At 35.8% G+C, this 6,530-nt stretch overlaps 1 protein-coding gene across 2 annotated transcripts in view; it reads left to right on the top strand.

Annotated features, from left to right (window-relative positions):
- Positions 1-804: 804 nt before the first annotated feature.
- Positions 805-6,530, top strand: part of LOC137629711 (zinc finger CCHC-type and RNA-binding motif-containing protein 1-like) — a 543,938-nt gene continuing 538,212 nt past the window's right edge. Inside the window, exons 1-2 of one of the 2 annotated variants that reach the window (XR_011041586.1) lie at positions 805-915; positions 3,636-4,824. The gene's annotated coding sequence lies outside the window, so the exon portion shown is untranslated. Of the gene's footprint in view, positions 916-3,635; positions 4,825-6,530 lie in introns of those variants that run through there. The other variant, XM_068361276.1, reaches the window with a different exon arrangement.

Here is a 6,530-nt window from a genome sequence, read left to right as displayed (position 1 = left end):
GTTGGTAGAGTGTGTGCACAAGGGATAGCTTGTCCATTTTACATGTGATATTTGTATGTTTTCTATACTAAGCCAAAAACAACTTTGAAAATCAAGTTCAACTTCATCTCGGGAAGAACTTGTAATCAAAGGGAATTGCGTATAATAAGTTCTACCCTCATCTAAATGCGAATATATACCTACTATTCAACTTAGGTTTTGTACGTGGATGATACCTGAGGAAGTATATATTTGAATCCTGTCCATAGTAGGACTCATGGAATTCCCTTTAATTGTAAGTCATTCACTAGATAAATATAAATTGACGTTGAAAGGTTATATTTGGCTTAGTATAGAAAAGTATGCAAACATCACACGTATAATGGACAGGCTATCTCTTATGCATATACTCAACCAACCTAACATCTAACTACCATAATGGAGATGGATAGATATTAGTCATAGTATGGGATCTTAATTCGACAGGAATATGAATACGTACAAGAAAATCAACTTCAACGTATGCCTCATGATTGTATGGTAATGCCTTATTGTATGCCTCACTTCCAAACATAATAGGAACTGGTCAGAATCCTTGTTCCTGGAAGGGAAGCTTATCAAACATTTGGATGTAAGCTATTCTTAAGGTATTAGGATGTTGCGTAAACTAATAAATCAGATAATTCCTTGAACATGTACAGAGGGTAAGTGACGTCACCCAAAGGACTATCTATTGAGTCCTTGGCTAGCCCACCCATGCCTCGCTTAGTCCAGAGTGCTTGGCGATCGTCCATATATGTGACTTGTAAAGGTACTGGGCCTATATGACCTTAGATCTTGCTTTTTTTGTGCCTGCCTTTGACATTTTTTACGCTGTGCTATTTTTACGTTTGTTCTACTGTTTCCTCGGTTGTTTTCGAATTGTGTGTTTTTAAGGTATGTTTGCAAGTGGCGGAAACGCATTTAAAATTTTGTGGTAGATTGCTTTGGTTGTTCAGTGTAAGTTTTAAGTAATTCTGAAAGGTTATTTTTCCGTAAGTACATCAAAGTACAGTTGATGCCAAGCTTTTTTCAATTTTTTTAGATATTTTTCACAGATTTCGCACTTGGTATTTGAAATTGTACTGTTGTGTCGATATAGTTTTTACCCGTAAAACTTTTCAGTTCTATTTGAAGGTATTTGAAATTATATTGTTGTCGATGTAGTTTTTACCCGTAAAATTTTGCAGTTCTATTTGAAATTATACAGTTATTTCGATAGTTTTTACCCTTGAAACTTTGCTGTTATCGGTATTCCTAGAGTTCTTGGCATTGCACGTGTAGCTTCGGTTCTTTTTACCCGCTAAGCTTAGATTGTATTTTGTGGTATGCAAAATCTTCAAAAACCTGCATCATTATTCAAAATTTTATAAAATCTAGGTTATGCACTCCTGTTAGTTTGATTTATCTATGTTTCGAGTAATGGTATCTAAGAACTTTTTTTCTTTTCCTCTTTTTTAATTTTTTTTTGTGATACTGCTAGTATTGTTGGCCCGGAATAACTACTCAATGGAATTGCTAGTTTTAAGGTGTATATTTTAGTTTGGGGTTGGCTTCCTTTTTAATGTATTTTAATATTTTCCAGGTAAGTGAGTCAAACCATACAAAACTTTGGAGCATTGTGTGGTTGGTGATTTGAAATATTGCCTCTGGTCCAGATTCTGAGTATATCGTGAAGATAGAGAATTTTAGTGACGTGAGTATGGTGTAATGGTGCATTTTGAGTAAACACAATGCACTCTGTTTCAAGAATTTAAACTAACTATATGTTGCGTAATAGATTTTTTTTTTTAGTTTTTATATTAGCGCCCAACTTTTTCAGACTGGTTAAGGTAAACAAATTTAATCAAGAATTTAATTCTAGGATTTCAGCAAATATCATTTGATTCAAAGCTTTAGTTATTAAGTATAAGATTTAACTTTTATTTACTCTTAGACTTTAGTAATACATTTTCACAAGTTCTGGGAACTAATGTCAACGTAACGATCAACTCGAATACTTTTCTTTATGATCAGGATTTCATAATTGGTATTTACCTGAAAATTTATTGTGGTTTTGAGAAGTGAAGGAAAGTTAAAGATTAATGTTTAATTAAATAAGGATTTAATTGTTATTCATGAGTTTGTAAATATTAGTTTTGATCAATAAAGTTAAAGATTAAAGTTTAATTAAATAAGAATTTAATTGTCATTCACGAGTTTGTAAATATTAGTTTTGATCAATAAAGTAGATTTATTTTCATTAGTTTTAGAATTTCAGTTTTGATTAAAGTAGTGAAGGTAAAGATTGTTATTTTTATTGAATTTTTTAATTTTGATCAGTAAAGTTAGATTTTTCATGATCAGTTTGTAAATTTGTTTTATCAAGAAAGGTAGACTTATTTTAATTGGTTTGTAGATTTCAGTTTTGATCAATAAAGTAAAGATTGATTCAGTTCTTGATTAAATGTTTAAGCTTTGATCAGTAAAGATAAAGATTGTTTTGATGGTCAGATATTAATTTCAATTTCAAATTTTCTTAAAGTAAGCAAATAATTTTCATAAAGTAAGCAACTTATTTTCAAAGTAAGCTAATAATTTTCAAAATTAGGATTTTATATTAAACTTACTGTATCAACCAATTTGCACATCCAAAAGTCCACCTTTGTCGCGGGTGGCGCCACCCAGGCAAAGGTGGACTTTACATTGTACATGGCAGACTGGACTTTGGTCCGGTCTGCTGTGTACAATTGGATGTGCAAAAAAACTAACTAATCCCTTCCTTTTCAGGCTTTAGGGTAGCTTAGGCTCGGTTAGCGTAGTTATTTGTTTTACTAAAAAAAAAACTCGGGAACAGGAGTTTACTGTGGAAAGAATAGGGTGTTGCCTTTTGAGTGAATACTGATGGGTTATCGGAACTCCTTCCGGATTAAAGTAATTTATGGGGGGGGGGGGGTGCGAGGTAGTGCTTTGAATAAATGTAAGTGGGTGGTGAGGTAGTATGTCTATTGTGATTGGATGGAGACTATTTTTTTTATCAGTATATTAACACTAGATGCACAAGTTTTGATATTGTAGACACTTTGGCGAAGGTGGGGATAATTCTAAGCATCGTGCTACCATGAATAGGGGCGATATAGTTCAAGGGCCTATACTTATGTTTTGTACTTTTCGGGAAGTTTACTTAACTACTGGGTAGGAATTATATCCTGTTACGGGGGTGGAATACTGGCTTTACTTGACAAATTTAACACTTGACTGCCTTGTCAACTACTAACTGCACCAGTTCTTCCACTATAAATTAAGATAGTTTTGCCCGGTGGAATTATACATTTTTTGGTCTATTGGTACTCTGACTTTTAATTTTTTTTTCACTTAAACTAACTTTAGATCTTGGCTGCTCAGGGAATGGGCTAAACTTTTGCATTTAAATTAGCAATTTGTGGGGTAGAAGAGTTGACTGAAGAGAAGTTAAATTCTGTATTAGGATATCAGTTCTATAGATTGGGGATGTGAAAATGAAAAAATGGAAAGTGAACCCCCACTTAAATGCAAGATAAAGTAAACTACTATATAACTAGCTTCAATGCTTATTTTCTGTAAGCCAAATATTCTAGCAGCTTCTATCCCATGCACAGGCTGGTTATACAGCCGCACTAACCTTGGCGTGGGAGCTGAAGGCAGTTGTACCTGACCACAACCTTGAACTGGAGCTGAAGGCAGTTGTGGCAGTTGTACCTGGCCACAACCTTGAACGGGAGCTGAAGGCAGTTGTACCTGGCCACAACCTTGAACGGGAGCTGAAGGCAGTTGTACCTGGCCACAACCTTGAACGGGAGCTGAAGGCAGTTGTACCTGGCCACAACCTTGAACGGGAGCTGAAGGCAGTTGTACCTGGCCACAACCTTGAACGGGAGCTGAAGGCAGTTGTACCTGGCCACAACCTTGAACGGGAGCTGAAGGCAGTTGTACCTGGCCACAACCTTGAACGGGAGCTGAAGGCAGTTGTACCTGGCCACAACCTTGAACGGGAGCTGAAGGCAGTTGTACCTGGCCACAACCTTGAAGTAGGAGCCGAAGGCAGTTGTACCTGGCCACAACCTTGAAGTAGGAGCCGAAGGCAGTTGTACCTGGCCACAACCTTGAAGTAGGAGCCGAAGGCAGTTGTACCTGGCCACAACCTTGAAGTAGGAGCCGAAGGCAGTTGTACCTGGCCACAACCTTGAAGTAGGAGCCGAAGGCAGTTGTACCTGGCCACAACCTTGAAGTAGGAGCCGAAGGCAGTTGTACCTGGCCACAACCTTGAAGTAGGAGCCGAAGGCAGTTGTACCTGGCCACAACCTTTGAAGTAGGAGCCGAGGGCAGTTTTATCCGATTAAAACCTTGAAGCAGGGGTTCAGAGATTTAAGATTTAGTTATCGTCACTAAGACTCCAGATGGTTTAAGAATAAACTGTTTAGTTTTGGTACAGAAGTTAGCAATGGGCTGCAGTGCCGAAATCCCTAAATAATACTAATCCTAACTTGCTGTGGATGGTTATGTTATGTATGGACTACTTGGTTAAAATTTTCTCCACTGATTGTAATGTAATTGGTTCTAATAAATTTTTTTGAACTTCATATATTTACTATCTCATAAATCTATTTAGCCCTGATCTTTGGCTATGCCGAATACGGTTGTAATAAATGTATAAAATTTACTATTGGTTGTAAAATTAAAACCTTTTAACGTAAAACTCGTAATAAATCTGCCGGAGTAAGGGCCCTTTTGAGGGTACGAAGGTATTCTGCTCAACTTGAAAAAATAAAACTTAACTAAAAAAAAAAATACAATTATTCAATTAAACTCCTTGCTTGACATGTTATCCCGAAATCTAAATGCCAGAGCATTTAAATCACCAATTAGTCTAGTATTTATTCTCTGATAAAAGGTTAAATTTTAGTTTAGACTCCTAAGATTGCCTGTTTGAAATTGAGAAACTTATAAATATTCAGAGATCTGCTTCTAGTTGGTTTGTTTTACACTATCAGTCTAACATTTCATGAATGGGTGGCAATTCCATGCTGTTAGTTCTTATACCTTTATTACCTAAGCAGATTGTTTTCTGGTAGGCAAATTTTTAAATAAAAGGTAGCTGTGAATACTTTTATGTAAGGTTTCATAAAATTATAGAAAATCACTAACTTTACGCATTGTAAAGTTTTAGCTACTGTTTGAACTTTGTTTCTTTTGTGCTTGCTTGAAAGTTTTTATAATATAGTCTACGGCAATGAAAGTGTCTTAAGGTACAGTACTGTAGGTACGGATGGATACAGGGTAACAATTTTAATAGAAAATCCTAGTTACGAATAATGATAATGTAAAGGTGTCTTAATTTCGTAACTGTTTTCTTGGTTAAAAAACATTGATTGGAATTAAGATTATTTTGGAAACCTTGACACTACAAAATCAGCGGCCATGAAGAGAATAATTACAGCGCATGGCAAAAGTTATTGACAAAGCGGCTAGGTGCTAGGGTTATAGTTGAGGTTGATCAAAATTCCCGAGGAGTTTTGCTTTAAGCATATGAAGTAATCTTTAATAGCAAACTGGATGCGTGAAAATAAATTAGTGTCCAAGACTTTAAATATAAAAAGGAATAACGTACAGTACTTATTCCACAAGTTATTCCTATTAGAAAGGTTAGTACTATCACCAGATTTCCCTACTGGGTTTCAGAAGTTTACTGTTTAGGTAATCTTTAAAAATTGGGGCTGACATTGCTGAATTTCATAATTTCTTCAAATTAGTTAGACGTGATGGATTAAGTTTTCTCTTGCAGTTACTAGGTGATTAAAGGATGGGAAGTCGGGATAACCGTAAAATGAGTGGTGATGGAAACGCTAGTAGCAGTTAGGTCTTTATAGAAGATATAATTGAAGTGGTTACTTTACCTAATCCTGTAGCTATAGTTTGAATTAAGCTGGCTTTGTTTCAAACCGGACACATACGAAGGGTATGTGGAGCAGGGAATAAACGCCCTTGTTTCGGTGGTTTCGGGAATATAATAGAAAACGGAGATAACCATGTAAGTGTGACGTTATTAGGAATACCTTTGAAAGTAGGTGCTGATGGTATTAGGTTGATTATAATCTTAATTTATAGTAAATCATGGTTACGAAGAACTTTGACAAATTAATTTTTTTTTTTATCGTGCCAGTATAGTATCCACTACATATCGGCCTGATTACAATGTTGGAAGTCCAAAATTATACAGAATGGCCTCTGTACATACCCAGAAATTATGTGGTCCGTTGTCTGGATGGGATGCCTACATTGGCACTCGGCAGAGGGGGTGAGGACCCCCCCCCCTTATGAAGTTTGTCTCTAGTAACAACTCCAAAATAGCAAACTTTAAAGCAATACCATTAAGACTTGCTTTGCATAATTAGGCTATCTTGGATAGAACAGATATCGGTTACATAATCCATACAATACATGGTATTGGATATTTAGTCCTCAAATTCGAAGGTACAATCAATCAAACATACACA

The sequence above is a fragment of the Palaemon carinicauda genome, chromosome 37 (genome assembly GCF_036898095.1).
Source record: "Palaemon carinicauda isolate YSFRI2023 chromosome 37, ASM3689809v2, whole genome shotgun sequence".
Taxonomy (NCBI): domain Eukaryota; kingdom Metazoa; phylum Arthropoda; class Malacostraca; order Decapoda; family Palaemonidae; genus Palaemon; species Palaemon carinicauda.
The sequence above is the reverse complement of the archived record's forward strand: the minus strand, read 5'-3'. Positions and strand labels throughout refer to the sequence as shown.